The sequence below is a fragment of the Melospiza georgiana genome, chromosome 3, assembly GCF_028018845.1.
Source record: "Melospiza georgiana isolate bMelGeo1 chromosome 3, bMelGeo1.pri, whole genome shotgun sequence".
NCBI classification, from domain to species: Eukaryota; Metazoa; Chordata; class Aves; order Passeriformes; family Passerellidae; genus Melospiza; species Melospiza georgiana.
The window spans coordinates 106,962,611-106,981,269 of record NC_080432.1 but is presented as its reverse complement, the minus strand read 5'-3'; the positions used below and the strand labels follow the sequence as shown (position 1 = coordinate 106,981,269).

The following is an 18,659-nucleotide window of genomic DNA, read 5'->3' as shown; positions in this document are numbered from 1 at the left end:
GGGACTCTGCCCTGCTCCCAAACTCACTGTCCCCTCTGTCCACTGGCATCACCAAACACACAGAGTCAAAATCTCGAGAAAATCTTCCATAGTTGTTTTTCAGGACATTTTAAAGCATCATGGCACCAGGTCATCTAGAGATCAGAGACTTCAACTTTCTTTAAGACATCAGAACTCCATTTTCTTCCAATTTTCTCTGGTTTTAATTAAAGCTGAGTGCCATGTTATGGCAGCTGAATTCCTTGGTAAGCCCTCATCAAAAATCCCAGTTGGCAAGAGTCCCTTGAGCTGCCACCATTGCTTTAACAAAGCAGGCACAACTGGAGACACTGCAGGAGCTTGCAGGAGACAGGCAGCACCACAGGACATTTCTGTTTTCCAGGTGCTCCCTCTTCCTCCCTCCCCACAGCCCCATAGTGGCTCCAGAGCTTCCAAACACCATCTAATTTGGGCAGTCACATTCAGCTCACCCCTTCTCTCAAAGGTTCTTTTTCCTTCAGGATTATTTTTTTCCCAGTGGTCTCCTCCTTGTACTAGAGAGCTTGTCCTGAGCACTCCCAAAATAACAACAAGCTCACGAGCTGACAGCATCCCCTTTGCTCTGTGAATTACATCTGGTACAACTGAACCTGAGGGAATGGTTCTGATTTTCCTGAAACATCTTAGTACTGACATTAGTTTGGTTTCTATTCTGGCATGGTTTTGTTCCTGTTCTGGTCACATCCCTGGTCTTCCTCCTTCCTTTCTTTGCTGTGCTTTACCAGTATGGCTGGTTTATTGTGACCTACAACTAAGGGCACAGCTAAGCTTCCCTCCGGAGAGCTCCTCTAAAAATACATATTCTTGTCACGCAGACTAATTCAACTTCTACTCCTACTTCTCCCTGCAGAATCTGGCTTCTAAAGAGGGCTATTTAAGTCTTCTTATTCAAAGCTGTTGACATGATGTTCAACACTGCAACATCTCAGAGTGTCAAAGTCACTACTGTGTTTATTCTTGTAACATTCCAGGTTGTTATTAAAAGTGGAGAAGTAACTTGCTGAGAGTCACGCAGGGAGTCACTGATGTGAAAGTCAGCAATTTAAGCAGCGTTTCTCCTCCCTGGTATGGCAACTATCACCTCACATTTTAAGGTAGCATTATTTTAAACAACAAAATTCAAATATGACGTGAATATTTTGGAGAGGGAAGCTGAATTTAGCAAAGATTTTCTGGTGAATAAGGATTCTATGAGATGTGCTGCCACTCTTACAGCCTTGCAGTTCAATCACACTCTCGCAGTCTTATTTAGACTTTGTTTACACAGCTAGTGCTGGTGGTAAGTAAACTAACCCTCCCTGTGTGCAATTATGCTTGCATTATTTCTAGACACTCACTGCTGTCCTGGAGGGATTTTTGGAGCTGACACCAACAGCCATTGTGGAATTGTTGCCATTCTACCAACTCCTTAACAAACTGTTACAAACTGTTGTGTTACTATGAGTGCATTCACTGAACACTTCTGCAGATTATTCAGTTTATTTCTGTTTATTTTCCTAGGCTTCTTTTGTGCTAGGATGAGAAACTCATAACATTGTCTACAACTCCCTACATATTTCTCTAGCACTCCATTAGTTCTCATGGACCTGTAGTGATAAAGGTTGTGTGGCTGATAGTGAAACAGGACAGGGGCTGGAAACTTGTATCACTGCAGGGTGGTTGTTTTCTTGGAATGAGGCAGCTGTGCCCCTGTCACAGAGAGGGCTCTGAACAGCTCCTCCTGGGCCCCCAAGCACCACAGCAGTACAATCCTCTTGAGTAAGTTCTGTAAATTTTCATTTGCAAACGGATGGAATTCTGCACCAAAGATACTTACATGGCACTCCCACCATGGTTCTAATAAAAAGCTGTTCCAAAATAATTTCGGGTTTTAGAATATGTTCTCTGAAAGCAAAGGAAAATCAATTTAGGTATTTTTTTCTTTCCAACCCACTAGCTACTTTTGAAACCTCTACCTGTATGGATTCAAGGTAGGGTAGTTAAAGATGTTTACCAGGAAATTCTTGATTAAGAAGTTTAGAGTTTAGCTTTAAAACACTCAACTTCCTGGCCTCCTGCTAAAGCATTTCTTGTCTATCCTAGGCTGTTCTGGTGTCTATCAGAGCATGAGCTCTTCTTCCTAAACCTCACTACGTTTCTCACTAAATTAACCCCACTGAAGCTTATGTCCGGTATTTTTTTACTAAAAAGGCTGCAAGGGTTTATATGACCAGTGTGTGTGTACCAGCTCCTCCAGTTCCTCTCTGCAGCCAATGCTGAGTTTGCTCCAGACAAGTACAATGGGATCTGAGACCTCTGTACGCCACCAACTACAATAATTCCCTCTCCTTTTTCCCTCCATATGCACAGATGATGACAATACTCTAGCTAAAGTTTCAGTTTTAGGAATAGTATTTATCTACAGAGAAGACCACCTGTCTTCAGGGGTTATTCTTGTTAGGTATAAGACATCCTACATCCTACTGCTACATCCCTTTGAGTGTCACAAGCCCTCTGCTTTGTCCTTGTTTCATGCTACAATCGTCACTAACAGGTAAATTTAGATGCTTCCACAAGTTGGGCTTTTTTAAATGAGCCTAAGCTAGTCAGGCTAACCAGAACTCCATCTAGGAATCCTGTTTGCCATATGTGCATTATGCTCTGCTCCTGATTAGGATACAATTGGAAAGAGATGTTCAGTGAGAAAAGGAAACTCGGCAGTGGAAATAGTCTCCAGACTTTCCTTCCTCAAAAGCAGCATCTCTGTTATCCTTTCTTATACACTTGCTTTTTTATTACTTACATTTTCCATGCTAGCCTTGCAGCTTATTGGACTACCTTGGGAGAATATACCTAACATTTTTCAGAATTGTTTTTGCAGAAAGATGGCACCTCAGCTGTGTCTAAATTGAAATGTTTGCCTTTCAAACAGAATGTAGCAGGCAGAAGGAAGAGGGTGTGCACTCTGAAAGCTAGAGTAAACTAAGATAAAATATTACATACAAGACTTTTTGTCCTTATTATTCCTATTTTAGGACATAAGACATCAAACACAACAAAATCAAACAAAAAAACCCAAACAAACAAACAAACAAACAAACAAACAAAACCCACTACAAGTGGGCTTTTTGCAATTTTGAAAGTGTCAAAGACCTGTGATTTGTTACCATCAAGCCATCTTTTGTTCAATGTATTCTGTATTTTGATATACTGATTATCATTTCTTGCAAAATATTCCATAGCCAGCCATGTCCAAAACTTTTTGATCCAAAGATCACAAAGATGAGAGATTTTAGAATATTTATAAATTAAAAATACTCAAGGTCCATGAAAATTATCAAAGTCCTGAGCAACCTGATCAGAGTCTGCAGATGGTTCCACTTTGAGGGAGACTGGATGATTTCTACAACTCCTCCCACCCGAGTTATGGCTCTGTAAATAAGTGGCAGAGGATACGCTGCTGTGACCCTGCCTTTTGCTCTTTGCACTCTGGTGCCTTTTGTGCCTGGCATTCCAGCCTCTGTCTGTGCCCCTGGAGCAGCAGTGGTTCCACTCTGAGGCAGCTGCCTGAGGACAGAGGCTCCCCTGGCACTCAGGAGCCACGAGTGTCCCTCTGGGCACAGGGACATTTGTGCCATGCTGGGTTTGACATGCCTCAGGACAGCCAGCATGGCACCGTTCCCTCCCTGCCTCCTCCTGCCCAGAGTCAGGAGCTGGAATGTGTCTGAGGAACTGAAATCCTTATCTACTGGAATAAAATGTATGTTTCTTTTCATTACAGAAGTCCTTGCTGAAAAATAAAAGGAGAAATAACACACTATAGAAGAACTACTGCAGCCTTTACCTTAGAAGTTAGATCCAAGAGGCTTTGCAATTAGAGATGGTGAGACAAGTGAGATTTTCAGGATAAGTATGATTGACAGACACAGGAACAGAGTAACTTCAGCATGAGAAATATATACTTAATTAATTTTTAGCCAGGCCACCACTAAACCAGTCATCATTAATCACATAATCTTTCCCACCCTTTTGTTTATGCCATTGCTTATGGCTTTTAAAGGGTTATTTTTTGAACAATCTGGATTATATATTTTAAAAGTAAGAATGTTCTTAGGGACACATAACTAGATAGCATGAGATTTTATGAATATCCTTTCTACTGTGTTCACCACTTTGAACTTGAGGATAAATTGTGTATGTTTTTTTCAGTGTATATTTGTTGTCACAGTAACTGTAGTTTTCCCAATAAATGGAAATTGCACCGTTTCCTTAGCATTCAGGTTACTGCACTGAAATAGCACCATGAACTCACCATTACTTCTCCCTTCCTGTTGTCAAGTTAGATCTCATTTAGTTGCAGGAGCAGGCACTAAAACAGGTTAGTTTAGATTTGTGTGCATTAGAAAGCTGAAGCAAGTCTGCCTAGCTGCATTACATCCTATGACTCATGCCTGTGTGGGAAAGACCTTATTTTCACAGAGATCTCTTAGATAAACAAGGCAAGTTGGCAGCAATTCGATTACACTGATGCAAGCAGTCTCTGCTTTCTGTTGCATTCATTTCCTTTATATTTTCTGAAAAACACAAGCAGGCTGATAAACTCCAGTGAGAATTCTTCTACCAAGGACACGTGAGCTTTCATTTTCAATTACTTTTTTTTATAATAGGAACAGCCTTAAACCCAGTTTCTAAAAAAAACCTCTATTCTGTTACTGCAATAAAATCAATTTTTTATCAGTTGGCTTTTTTCAAAGTTTGTTAGCGAAGCTGTAGCTCTTGCTGTCGACAACCATAACGCACCAGTCAGTTAGAAACCTCCCTCCCACAAACACACAAGCCTCTAAATACTGGATTTAGAGGATTTCAGATAGAAAATGGATTTAGATTCCAAAATACCACTTTTACATACGCGCTCAAACAGATTTTTGACCAGCATAAATCACAAAACATTGCACTCTTTGTCACCATTTCCCCAAAAAGGAAAAGTGAAGAAAGCAACCATTACTGTGTTGTAGAGCTCTAAAAGTGTGTAAATCAAACAAGTTCAGTGCAAATTCATCGAGGTTTCTGCTCTCGTTTTGAAACCCCACCAGTTTATACCTGAATGACTTTGGCCACATCTTAGATAATTAAGATTTTAATTGCCATTTTATCAGCTTTGAAATGAAACTCACTTGGACAAAGTGTAGCAATCTTTCAGATTCACACCCCCCCTTTGCCTCTGTCAGCACACAGCAACCAGGGCTGTCCATTTAAGGGAAAAAGTACAAGCTCCAGCCTATTTCCCTGTGCTCTGGATGTGTTTGTCCCACTCCTTCAGCAAAGATTTCTGTTGTGCCAAAAAGCACTTCCTTCCTTGCAAAAGTCATGCACACATGACCACATACACTGCCATTTCTGATGAAGGTTTAATTTATCTTTTAATTGTATTTTCTCTGTATTTCTGTGCGTGTAAAATATTGTGAAGGATGCCACAATCTATGTAACCTTACAGATCACCTTTACAGCTACAATTTGCATGCTTTACTTGTAGAAAAGGTTTAGAGATATAGTCCAGACAAAGCAGAATGAGAATCACAGGGCCAAGCCATCTTGAATGAAAAAAAAAAAACAAAAACAACAAAAAAAAAACAAAAACAAAAAACCAAACAAACAACAAAATACAGCTATCCCAACCTAGGAAGATTTTCTATTTGCACTTATATTAGGACTTATTTTATTATGATGCTGAGAATAAAAAGTAATATAGAAAGTACAGATTATCTGCAGAAAGAGGAAGAGTAGGTGCAAAGACCCAAAATAAAAGGGAAAATCTAATAAAGTGTCATGAAATGCAGGATTTTCACAAATACATGAGGCATCACACATTTTCAACACGATCAGAAACTCCCACTGTCTCTTGTGAACAGAACACTGGCCCAATTGTTTCTGCCTTCACCTCAAAGCATAAGTGCAGGACCCTGTTACGAGTTCTAGTGTCACTAGCTCGGTACAAACACTGGCTACTAAGTGGAAAAGGAGAGGATAAAAAAAATTCGTAATGTTTTATGAATTGATTGTCTTCTCTGTTATCCAGTATGCTCCAAAATGAAGAAAAGCCTGTTGTCCCTAAATAATTACTAATATTCTGTATAAAATTAGGAAACAACTTCCAGTAGAAAACAACAAGAGAAAGGAGAGCAGAAAAGGCTAAAAATGAAAACTGTCACAAGCTGAAAAGTTTAGACATTTGAGCTTCTTGTAAAGAAGTATTTAAACATCTCTATACAATAGGATATCCTTATTTTATCTTTCTAGTTTTCAGTTCTTATCCTAGGTTTTATACACTAAATATTTTGGTGAAATGGGAATTATGAATAGATGGAGTTCCTTCTCATTTGTAATGTTGTTTTATCTGCCTTCTTCACAAATATTCACTTTATTTTTCCAATTGTCATTTTAGATATGTAGAAGGACAAAACCCCTGACCAAAATTCAATTTATACATTTAAATAGCAGAATAACCTGCAACAACAGACCTTGAGAAAGGAAGAAACAGGAAATTGACAGAAAAGTAAAATGTCTCTTAGAAAAAAAAATATTTGGACAGAAATAGAGATGATCTCTTTTGTTAAATGCTCTTGAGGGAACTGGAAATGTATCTGCTAATTCCTGAATACTAAAACTTGATCTCATTCAATTCAAAGGAAATCTCAGTCTGAATTAAGTGGCATAAACCTGACCTTTGACTTTGACAGCTCTGAGGCACATTCTTGATTTCTGCCTGGAGGTACCTGAACTCAGTTAGATAAGATTACCAAAAGCCTTAAATTAAGTATGTGTGGAATGTCTGCCAGCAGAAAGATCCTGTATCAGGAGGAGTTTCACTGATACACCTCCATCAATAGGAAGCTTTTATTATGGAAATGGCTTTAGTGGTGAAATTGTAACCCAGAGGAGCAAAACAGGGCATACCAGCAAAACAGAGATTTCCTAATATTCTAATGCTTAGTCCACAGGCTGCTTCCAGGAAGCACATCCATTTTTTCAGGAATCCTGCCTTGGCTGACACAACTCTATTAATATGAATGTTTGGTCTTTCCATTTGTGTCAGGTGTGACAGTGAGGGGCACTACAGAAAACTCAGATGTCCTGAGGTGTCATCAAGCTCACTAAAACCAGTAGCATGAAGGATGTACCAGTAAATACCAGAGCCAAAGGTCAATCATCTACCACATAAGAGCAGGAGGAGCTCAGGAAAATCGAAGCATATGTAAGAAGGGACAGAACAGTGCTGAGATTTGGAGATGAATTTCAAGTCTTTGAATTTGGTGTTAAAAATAATCAGATCCTCTATAGGGAGACTAAAAGACTCAGGTGATGAAAGCACTCAGTCAAGATGGTGACTCTAGTTGTGACTAGAACAGCTAAATTATAACAAAATTAATGTAATAAATAAATAATAATAATAGTTAATAACCATAACTATGAAAACATCATAAAATCAAAAAAGTCACCAACATATTCTGGAAGTGAATTCAGATTGGAAGGAGCCTTTAGCACCATGAAAGGCATCATCCATTCCACAGTTATGTAAATATAAACAAAATCAAAATTATGCATGAGGGACAAAATAAATGGGTATGCTATGTCTACTTGTGTTCCACCAAAATCACTATGTGTACCACCAAAATATAAATTACTTTTGATTTGATATAAAATCGACCTTGGTTTCACTGTAGTCATTAGAAGAATTGGCTATCTTTCAAACATGAAGCCATCTGTTGAATAGCCACATTACATATTCCACAGATTTGATTGGGAAATCCCAGAGCCTCTTTGTGGACACCTGTTGAAAAGAGTAATTTTAGCCTCCTCCTCCATTTTGAAGTGGGAAGGAAGACAGATGTATGTAGAACCACTACTCCATGTGTTACAGTTTGAAGTTGCTACTAGACTGTTCAGATGTCACTTCATTTGACAGTTATCAAGCTAATAATTTGCCTTTTGATTTAAAAAACTTGGCTAAAAGCAAATTGTGCGAAAAAAGGGAAGTTGTATAACCACACATTACACTGAGCAACAACTAAACCAAAAAGAGAGTCAATATTACCATAGCATTTTCCCAGATTTTGCTATCCCTACATTTTCAGAAGGTCAAATTTGTAATCTCTCCACAGTTTAATTTGCCAGATATTTCATTAAAGAGAAGAGGCAGTCATTTTCATTCTAATGTCAAGATGACAAATACTGTACAAATCATATTGTCTCAGATTTATTTCTCACTGTGTAGCCTTCTTATGAAAAAAATAACTTTCTCAGGATATGTTCTTATTAAAAAGTAATTCCAAAGTTTCCTTTTGAGACTTAGATTTAGGATACCATAGTGCTTTAGTAATTCCACAATAATGATTATCACATTAAATAATAGCTGCCAAAAAGTGCTTTAGTGTGCCCCTTGCTATGAAAAAAATGTACACTCTGTTAATTTTTTCTTTTAAGAATTTTTTTCCATCCTAATACTTAACTTATTTTATCATTTCGCAAGCAGTTACATTCTCAGTCACCCAGTACAAGTTGCTTCAGAGTATTTTAATTCCATCCAATCCATCCAGTGCTAAGATGTGGTATTGATGTCATTTATGTAGTATGCAGGGATGCAACTAGAATATTTAGTCAAAGCAAGACATTCTCATCTCCCTGAGGCAGTCCCAGCATCCACAGACTGCGTCAAACACCACAGACACTCAGCACAGACTCAAGTTAGTTCATTCCTTCTTTAGGACAAATATTTTTCATCTGAGACAATTCTACATAAATCTGTGAACAGGGTTTTAGCACAGGGTAAGTGCATTCTTTAAATCTCTGCCTTCATAACTGAATTCATATTGTATATGAACTTACAATCAGTCTCTTAACAATTCATGCGCACTAGATTTTTTTGCTTGCAGAAAGCAGCTTTAACAGAGGTGGCAGGGAGGAGTGGAATTCATTCTCCAATGGATCAAACAGCTTTTGTCAGTTAAGACAAAGTAAATCACACTAAGCAATTCCTTCCCCTAAATTACATGGCCACTATGGGGCCATGGGATATGCATTTCCAACAACAAAAAGACTTCCATCCTGCTGCCAGGGTAAAACAATCATCTGAGAACTGGCTTCTCATTTATGATTTTGCTGATAGAAACATTCACTTTACCAACAGTGACCCAGCTCAAGCACACTTAGGTACAATGAACATAAGGTCAGTCCTTAGGACAGTTGTATTATGCTGCTAATCAAAGCAGCAGAAATTAATATTCATTCTATGTAAATAAGCACAAGAACCAAGAGTGGCTGTCACAAAGGCAGTATGAAAGGCACCAGGTGTTTCCTAAAAGTTTGCAAGAAAACAAAAAGTACAAATGCGCTGGGCCACAAACTATTTGGTTAATTCTGTTACTGAAAGGCTGCTTCCTTTTATTTATCACACAGGTTATCACTGCTTTTAATAGCTGCTGGACTATCACTGGCCAGAGATGATATGTATTCTATTATTAAATGTTGATTTGTCTTCTGTCTGCATGTAAGCAGAGATAAACAAGATACACGTCAAAATCTATGCACATTTTTTCTTATTACTACTGGCTAGTTCATTATGCTTGTTCTCAGAACTACAAAAATTATTTAAGCAATGCTTTACTATCATGAAAACATAAAAAAATCTCTAAAACTTTTATTCCAGCTTTCATCTATTAACATTTCCAAATGATTCAGAAGATTGTTCAAAGAAGGAAAGAGACAATAGACATTAGAAAAGAAAATTTTTGTAAAAAAAGGCACTAGAAAATAAAGGTTATTGTAAACAAAAAAAAAAAAAAAACGACAGAGTGGTTAACTCAGTCTTACCTGTGAGCAACACGGACCTGGGAATATATCCTTTACACTGCAAGATCACAGTAGCCTGTCCCACAGCACTGCCACAGGAGTAGAATGATCCAGCTCAGGAGATCACAAAGACAGAAACTTTTCCCACTTTTCTGGGTCTACCAGCAGTTGAAGTAACGAAGGAAACAAGGTAGAGAGCAGAAGACCGGAGCTGCTTCTCGCAGAAATCCCAGGCAGGAGAAGCAGGAGGTATACTCTGTCTGTGTCTCACCCAGACTTTTGTTTAAAAGTTTTTTCAACTGTTGCTAGGTGGTGTTAGGCTTTGGCAGTTTAGTTCTCAGATTGTATTTCCCCTCTTCTGGTCTCTTCACACAGTGTTACAGCAATGACTTTGTTGAGCTCAGCTCGCTTGTGCTATATTTAACCAGTGTTCTCAGCAAGTCAAGCCTGTCAACAGCTGAGAAGTTTGGAGCAGGCTTTGCTGAGTTCCTCAGCTGCTGAATTATCAGTGGATGTTGCACTGCGCAGCCCAGCTACTACATTCACTGAAAGATTGTGGGGAAACTGTCAAATCCTTTTAAGGGCTTCCAGTGACTTCACAGGAGTAATTACTATTTAAAGCACTAAGTACAAGATGTGTATTTAGGCATATATTTTAGACTTTTAGAGAAAGAATACTTGTGTTCTCTGCAGATGAGTTCAATTATTTATACAGTGAGAATTTTCCTAGGACAAGTAGGAAGTTTATAATTTGAAAGGTATGCACTTCACTTGAGGAAAAATTACACGTGGGAAGAACTTTTTGCAGCATAATTTCTTACAGAGTTTAAATATACTAAGATGACATGGAGAAATTAATGAAGGCTTAGGGTGGAAAGTTTTCACTGTGATATTTATTCCAAAGACAACCTTCTTCTCCCAGACCAAGAGCTTCCTGCAGTTATTCCTATACTGTCTCTCACTGAAGAAAAGGAAAGCCACACAAATCACAGTTGGTTTGACAGGAGTATTCAGAACACATTACTCCAGGGCTGTGTGCATTCTGATGATCCACACTTGCTTCTGGATCTAATTACCATTCCTAATTCTAAGCCACAAGTCTCTTAATCAACAGACCAGCAGTAACACCAGACAGCTTTCAGCCCACAAACTGTCATGATATCAAGACTCAAAGATGCTGCAGATCTCAGATTCTAGAACAAGGTTCTACCAGCTCATGGCACAGCAGCCTCTGAAAATGTCTCTGGCAAGGAAAATTCCCTATTCAAACAACTCCATTCTCATCTGAGCAGTACTTCAGAGTTAAATGCACAAAGAGCCTCCTTTGGAAGGCTTTTCCCTAGTGATGGTCTGAGGTATTGATCTAGGGCTAGATGAAGAGGCAGGGAAGAAAGAAGACGAGGAAAAAAAGCAAAATTATGCTAAAAAATTCGCTTGTGGATATTTATACATGAGGACACACCAAGCTTGCAGAGCAAAAAAATATTCAAGCAGGTCATAACAGTAGCCTGCAGTGATGCTGGGTCTCTGTGCAAGGAGTAGGATGGGGAGTGAAAAGGGATCACACTGTGGCAGTTTCAGCATGCAGGACCATAACTGGCCACAAGGACACGAGATACCAGAGGGTGAGTACAAGCCCTTACAGGAAGCAGCTGTGGGATGAGCTGTAGCCTGGTGCTCTAACCCTGTCTCTGGAATGACTTCTGCTTGATCTGTGTCATTATCTAAACAAGCAAGGAACAATGAAAAAATACTTTCATTCCCAAGCTGCTCATAAAGAGAAAATGAAGTAAATATTAGGTATTATGTCAAGTAACTGATATTAAGACACTGATGACACATTTATGAAAGCCCCAAACACTACCATCATGTCAAATATATTTTGTTTTGGAGACCAAGTAATAATCACTAATTTCCATTTGCATTTCAATATTTGACTTGGACAGAATAGTTAGAAGGTATAAAAAATGGGAAAACAACTGGTTTTCAAAAACAGTTATTTGGAAGATGATTTTAGCGACAAATAATATATTGGCATAAAGTTTGCTGGTATATGCTTCCACTTTGAACTGAAGTGAGATACAGATATCCACATTCTAAAATGAATCTCTAACTTAGTTCCCTCCTAAAATTGAGGTGCTCCAACCAGATGTATAACTTTTGGACTATTCTGGCTTTAAATTCTTGCTCAAAGTGCAGTACTAACAGCACTTTATTCATTCAAGTACAATAAATCAGGCAAACAAAACAATTAACTTGGCTTATAGATCTCAAAAAAACCCAAGCTATTCTCAACATTTCTCTCCCATTAGTTCCTGGCACATTCACTGAGTGGAAAACAATACAACTTCTTAGGAGGCATTCTCTGCTGCCAGCCCTTGTGGGTGAGTTTCAACAGCGACCTGCTGGTGCGAGTCTGCTTTTTCGTGTACACTTGCAAACTCACTCCCCAGCTGTGCACCATGGATATAATCCTCTAAGACCAGGGGAATTTCAGAAAAAAAAAATAGGTAAAATAGAATAGATTAGGTTTTACGAGTCAAAAAGTATATAAAGATTGCATGGGAAAAGGTGTAATTAATCAGAAATACTGGAAGGGTAATGTTTTTGACTTTGTGCAGTATGAAAATGGTTCTCATCTAAATGTTTCCCCTACTGAATGATGGAAAAATAATTACAAATAGGTTGTGGAGGGTGGGAAATAAAAGGAAAAACAAAACCATGAAAGAGACTTTTTAGTTTGGCATCCTATGTTAGGTCCTAATGTCAATAAAGCCCATCATCCCAAGTCTTAGTGACATTCTCCAACTAAGTCTAAACAGAAACTTTCTTTTAATTTCTGATAATTATGTTCTCTCTTAGTCAAGCAACCAAGATAATGGAGTCCAAAGTAAATAATTCTAAGAAAATTTGTAATGGAAGCCAAATATCTCAGTATTATTTCAATCAAGCAACCAAAGGCCAGAGCAATGCAAAAAAAGGGAACAAAATGTGGCACTAGAGAGAGAAGAAGAGCAGCAGCAAGACTTGTTGCCATTTTCAAAGATAATGTTAATCTCAAAGACAGATGAGGGCCTGTCACTGTTCATACAATCATATTTTTTTGTACTTGCATTGCTAGAAAATGAAAGAAAAATTTTTATGATATGAACTGTTCTAGAGAAATTCCAGGCTTGAGGCAGAAATTACTGGCAGAAAATCTATGGTTTTTATTGAGAAGATCAAAACAGATGTCTTCTTCTGACCTTACTGGATTCTCTTGACCTTAAAATGTATGCCTGTAAATAAGATTTTTCTGGAACACATACAATAGTATTACTATGTACTTTTTACCTCAGCCATTCACCACTTTGATGTACAAGTATATCTCATTCTCTTAAAGTCATAAAGGCATTCAGAGATACAGCCTACTACCTTTGTCCTTTTGAAATATTTTACATCAGCCTTAACTTCACCAATATACTGGGAAAAAAAAATCTATGTGAATAGACGTAGAGTTTCTTAACTGTATGTCCTGGCATAATTCTGTGTGAGCAACCACTGTGAGTTCTTCATTAAGCTGCTCCTTAAAATGCATTGAAGTAATCAATATTTTAGTTTCTAGCAAATTATTTTTTCATTTGCTTGAAAGGTAATGCACCACAGTTTTGTGATAACCTGTTTTCATACTTATTGCTCACTTACACAGATCTCTATTATTTTACATTATGCTACTGCTTTTAGCTTTGTTTTGGCTTTATGGTATAAATTGTGCTTCTTTACAGTTTGTTGGAAGGGAGGGTGTTGAATCATGTTTTGATTAATAAGACTATACCCCCTCAAGTCTGTATTTTGGGAGAGATGGGTATTGAATTTTTCAGTTTTCCAGATATTATTGTCACCTTATAAAAGCCAATGCTGCCTTTTAGCTGTTAGGTATTTTCATCTCAGCCCCTGCTTTTTTATAACCAAAGAAAGAAACATATTTCTGCATTTTGTTCATAGATTCTGCCAACAAGATCCCCACCACAGTCACAAACCTCCAGGAACACTTGGAATATTATAGTATTTTCTGTAATAGTTTTGCATGCTTTATCAGTGAAATAAAATCAGGGTGTCTTTCATTTGAATTCTTCATATGCTGTCTTGATCTATATATTTTCTTCAAGAAGCATTTTTTTCTTTTTTAGAAGTTACAACCTTAATAAAAGCAACACATTAAAAGACGTGTCTATTTCAGTTATTTTATATTTATTTTTCCATTGTACAAAGAAAAATATTGGCATCCCATAAGGTGTCTTCAAATGAAGACAGGTGCAGATCAAATATGGGGGGCAGTTAGATATACAGCCACATCAAGAACATCAGATGACCCATTGGACTTAGGCACAACCCTGTCTCCAAAAAGGACAGAAAAAATAGTGCTAACTTTAGAATAATTTGAAAACGTTTGAACACTTCTGAATCCAAAGCTCCAGAACCCGGCTCTCACTAGAGCTGGGCCAAATGGAGACAGTAGGAAGCATCAGTCTCTAGGAAAGTGTCAAATCAGACCTCTGGAAATGGAGTAAATCATCTTATTAGCTTCACTGCCACACCCCAGGAGTGGTATGCAACTTGCCCAAAAAGTATGATAAAAATGAGCTGAAAATGGACTATTTGCTTTTAAGGCCAGAGAAAACTATTTTCATAAGCTAACAGAGTCTCCTACACAGGAAAGATTTGGAATTTTGTTCACGCAAAACAGCAAGTTGCTGCAAATTAAAGCACATCTTTGAGAAAGATTACATAAATCAAACATGGATAATTTGCCACAGTGATGTATAAGTCCAAGAGTAAATCACACTTCCTGTTTCAAGCAATCCCAACCTTTGCAAATCTATTTCCAGTTTGATCTCAGCTGGCTTAAGCTCCTAGACCATGACGGTTCGTCAGTGGCCTTCAACACCTCGCAATTTGTTCAATTCTAAATAAGTTTCTGTGGTTATTAAAAACCTTGAAGAGGAAATCTCTTTACTAGCCCCTCCCCAACCCCCCCTCCTCATACAAATTAATAATTTTCAAATGAAATGAAGAATTCCGAGGTGAAACACAGCGGTGCGTGTAAACTAACAACATTATACAGTTAACACGTAAACTAGGAGCAAAGAGTATTTTCTCCAAACAAAACAGATCATCTGAATTTATCACCGAGGCTGTGGCACCCAAGGGCCAGCTCCCCGAGAAGGGTGGCTCTGTCCTTGGCAGCAGCTGATGGATGCGCAGCCCTGCGCTGCCATCCCCGAGAGCACAGTGCCACCTACCAGCGGCAGGGCTAACTCATGGCGGGCCGGGGGACGGCACGGCCAGAGGGAGCTCTGCTCCTTCCACCCAGTTCTGCACCGTCCCTTCCTTCCTCGCTTGGTCTTCTGTGGGCTAGGGGGAGGATTCTTCCGCTGCACATCCCCAGATTGCAGCTGCGTTTCCTATAAAACTCTGGCCTCTGTCATCCACTCAGCGCCATGCACATGGGTCGCTACAAGCTGAGAGCGGTCACATCCTACTGCAATAGAGACATTGCAAGCCAACCCTCATTCATTAGTGCTTCTCCAGATTTTACTGACAGGAGCCTAAACTCATTGTTACCTTATCTGTGGATCTGGAGGACTTGAACTGCTGTGGAGAAAGAAGTGCCTAAAACATCCCAATCGTCTAAAAATAGGGGCCTGCCCAGACTCCTCCATCTAGGAACAGCTAGGCTAGGAAGAAGTGGTCTTTCCCAGTTTTGTTTCCCTGGAAGCCTCAGGACAAGATGCCCCAGAGATAAACCATAGATGTATTCCAGATGTAAATAACAGTCCAACTAACTTTTTCCTGTAGAGCTCTTTCCAGTCCCGTGACCAAACTGTACACAAACACCTCTCAGAGACAGTCACAGCACTGGTACAAATTATGTGCGTGCAACTGAGCAGGAGAACAAGAGGGAAGGGATAAGGTGTTTAGATTCAGGCCCAAATCTGTGCTTGAGGAACATTTCTGCAAGGTTCAGAGGCAGAGTTTTGAGATTCAAGATTTTAATCTCTATGAAGTATTAAACATTTGATCAAACATCAAATATTTCTTTACATTCAATGTAAAGAAATAGACAATATATGCAAAATAACCTTATTGGGCATAATTTACATTTTCTGGTTTTACTTTCACAGATGTGGGGAAGAGGAATCTGCTTTCTTCTTTCCTTTATTTAAAATGTGGTGAACAATAACAAAGAGGGCTCAGTTAAATTGGTGTTCCAGTAACTTGCTTATGAAAAGACATTGCTTGCTAGTGATAGATAAAAATGCTTAAAAAGGACTTGTTTTTCAGCAGTGCTGTTTAGAACAGCTCCTAAGCACAGTGTTTACTGGGGAATGTTAGGAGAGATTAATTTTGCTTTTTTTATTGACTGTTGAAAGGGCAGGATAATATAGATAACAAAATATTAATACTAACAAGTGCAGGTGGAAATAGGAAATCTGGGGGGAAAGAAGGTTCTATTGCTTTAGAGTCAGTTTTGCCCATACAAGCATACAAACTTTCTGTATATTTTGGCACAAAAACTATAAAAATACTTTTGTTTTGGTTTGATTTTGGAAACAGCAGAAGGATTTCTATTTTTAAATCATATCTGTTGGAAAATATCCTCTGCAAAAAAATCCCCAAATGCTACTCCTGTTATTACCAGTAAGTCATCAGTTGGGATTACAGAAAAAGTTTGGGCTGAATATAAAATCTGCCATCTTCATTCTGACTACAGAGCACTGTGCTGGAACACCACCCATCATATGTGACTTACTTAAACCACATGTTCATCGTGCCAAAGAGCAAACTAACAAATCTAAAGCCCTTTCTTTCGTATGTAGAGCCTATGCAACTGCTTAGGAAATCTATCTGAACCAAAACCTGCAATGAATGTCTGATAATCTCAGTACAGCCTGGTGTCCAATATGTTTCTACTAACACAAATTACTTAGATGAAAACCTCTCTAAGCTGGAAGAAACTACTTGAGACCCCTTAGTCCTCAAAATTGAAATTCGATTTTTAGAGAAACAGTGATAGGAAATTTCCAGAGATGGAAAATCCACAGGCAACAGGGAAATGTTTTAGTCCACAATGCAGAAGTCAAGAGAAGGGATACAGAGGAAACTGAACCTACAATAGCAAGAACACTACAGGAGACTTCCTCATAAGGCATCTCTTCCTAAAAAAGGAAAGGGAAATAAAGCAAGTACCTTAAACACTCCTCATCCTCTAAACTACTGCCTTTCAGGGTATGAAAATCTCAGCAGAACAAGGTACTTACTGAGTCAAAGGTAAGCATCACTCACCACTGACAACCATGTAAGTTTCCTTCTTTTTCATTGCCTGACTAATTTAAGCAGACCTATATTCAGTCAGTTCCTGAGGATCCCCACTTGCAGTAATCAAAAGCATAACAGCACAAAGACTGCTTAGCAGAGAAGCCATAGACAGTACTGCCCAAAGAAATTTGTAAAAAAGCTACATCATACTATTCATTTTATTAGGTCACCTTTTCCTTTACAAATTAACATATTACTACTTTCTACTTATAATGTCTTGGTTTGGTTTGGTTTGGTTTGGTTTGGTTTGGTTTGCTTTGCTTTGCTTTGCTTTGCTTTGCTTTGCTTTGTGGGGTTTTTTTGGGGGTGCTTTTTTGTTTGTTTGTTTGTTTTTATTTTTTAACATATGTCACAGAATCAGACAACAATTCAGATTCAGAGGAACCTCTGGAAGTCATCTCATCCAATTCTGCTCAAACAAGGTGACTTAGGGCAGGCTGCCTAGCACCATGTCCAGACACCTTTTGAGTATCTCCAAAGATGGAGTGAGCACAGCAAATGAACAGTACCTTGAGCAGATCAGTCTCCTCTAAATCAGCCATTAGTTAGCTACCCAGTCTGAGCTGCTTGGTTTTGCTTAATCTGTAGTAAATCAACATCAGTCATTGAGAGGAGATGATTGACCACTCATTTTAGGACAGTAAAAGTAACCTGATAAGAACCTAGTCTGCAGCACAATTCCCAGAGTAATGATTTAGGTTTTTCATTAACGTGTTTAGTAGTATTTCTCATGTGTTATTGTACGTAATGCATTATTAAAAAGTAAATAAAGTTTAGGCTTCACAAGAAACTGAAATAACCAGATAATTCTTTGGGGTTTATTCCCAGAAATTTCAGAAGTTTCACTTCAGAAGCCAGAGTTTAACTACCTAAGAAAAGTCCAAAGAATAGCTTAAACTACGCATTTCAGTAATACTGAGACAATTTACAATTCAATTCATATTCAGAGATGATGCACTTTTTGCTACTTCTGTTGTATTATCCCTAGAATCCATATTAAGTCTAAGATTTCTTTAACCAAAACCAGATCCCTTTCTGGCAAATACTCCTCCTTTACAGAATGTGGGAGGCCAAGATTTTTGAGTATTTTGTGCTTCCCTCCCACATACATAACTCTAAAAATTAAGGCTTGCTTTATTTTGTCATGTTTTTTCCCCCAACTCTTTCGTATTAAGCAGATTTTCTTTCTCCCTAAGGTCCAAGTAAATCCTTCTAGAAACTCAAGAATACACTCAGGCATCTCAAACTATTTTTCTGTATATCTGGCAGAAGGATGGCCTCCTGCTCATCCACTAAGTGCTTCTGCATCGCTTGTGTTTTATTAGTGCTGCAGCTATGACAGGTTGGGGTACAAAAAAATTTGCAGCCAATAACAAATCTCCAAGGCATCATAACTAAGACTCTTTTAGGGACAGTTTACCCTTCAGAAAACAACT

The 18,659-nt window shown here is 38.4% G+C and overlaps 1 protein-coding gene across 2 annotated transcripts in view; it reads right to left on the bottom strand.

The window, feature by feature from the left end:
• FILIP1 (filamin A interacting protein 1) overlaps nucleotides 1-10,211 on the bottom strand; it is a 101,755-nt gene extending 91,544 nt beyond the window's left edge. For both annotated transcript variants that reach the window (XM_058021186.1, XM_058021185.1), the window contains exon 1: nucleotides 9,886-10,211. The gene's annotated coding sequence lies outside the window, so the exon portion shown is untranslated. The remainder of the gene's footprint in view (nucleotides 1-9,885) is intronic.
• Between the last annotated feature and the right edge of the window lie 8,448 nt (nucleotides 10,212-18,659).